The sequence below is a fragment of the Trachymyrmex cornetzi genome, unplaced genomic scaffold (genome assembly GCF_001594075.2).
Source record: "Trachymyrmex cornetzi isolate Tcor2-1 unplaced genomic scaffold, Tcor1.1 scaffold124, whole genome shotgun sequence".
NCBI lineage: Eukaryota > Metazoa > Arthropoda > Insecta > Hymenoptera > Formicidae > Trachymyrmex > Trachymyrmex cornetzi.
In genome coordinates this window covers 483,626-484,329 of record NW_017295806.1, presented here as the reverse complement: position 1 = coordinate 484,329, position 704 = coordinate 483,626, and the positions used below count along the sequence as shown (strand labels likewise).

Here is a 704-nt window from a genome sequence, read left to right as displayed (position 1 = left end):
AAAAGATCTGATTGCGAGCCATTGTGATTGTTTCCGGTTTGTAACTGCGGTTCCATAATAGCTTGTGCTAAATTTCCTGTCGGTACTGCCGGTACTTGCTTTTCACTAGGCGAAGTACGCTGCATTTCTACGACCGTGTTATTTCTGTAGTTTTCCTCAGGATCAAAAATGCTACTGTCGTATGATGTAAGGGAGTATTCCCGTCTAAGTGTGACTCTACTGGGAGTTCTGCTATAATTTAATCTATCTTGCCTATCGTCTGTAGTGTCGTCACTAAGCGTAGGGTTGTCGTTGTTGTCTTCCGAGTCGGAACTAACGACTATGTTATTTTCTCGCGAGTCCTGCTCGTCGTCTAAATACAATTCAATACGGTCTTCTCGATTATCACTATCGTCGCGGTTTACAATTTCTTCACGATTTTCGCGATTGCGATCCTCGCGGTCCGTTCCGTTAATTACAAAAGGTGAGTTAATTCGAGCTATCGCGTGTTGCGCTTGGGGACTCAATAACCACGATGCGTTCGGTGAGAGATTTTCGGTTTTGTCCGACATTCACGCGGTTTAACAAAAAATATTTTCGACTTACATTAGAAGAACGATTAGCGCTTGTAGTTTACTCGGCTGCCAGGTCTGCATGGTCAGCTCGCTGTCACCGTTGTTGAGGTTGGTCAGGTCGTTACTGCTTCCTCCGGTTGACGTTGTGCG

The 704-nt window shown here is 45.2% G+C and overlaps 1 pseudogene; it reads right to left on the bottom strand.

Annotated features, from left to right (window-relative positions):
* Window positions 1-704, bottom strand: part of LOC108770302 (putative nuclease HARBI1) — an 11,588-nt pseudogene that overhangs the window by 8,894 nt on the left and 1,990 nt on the right.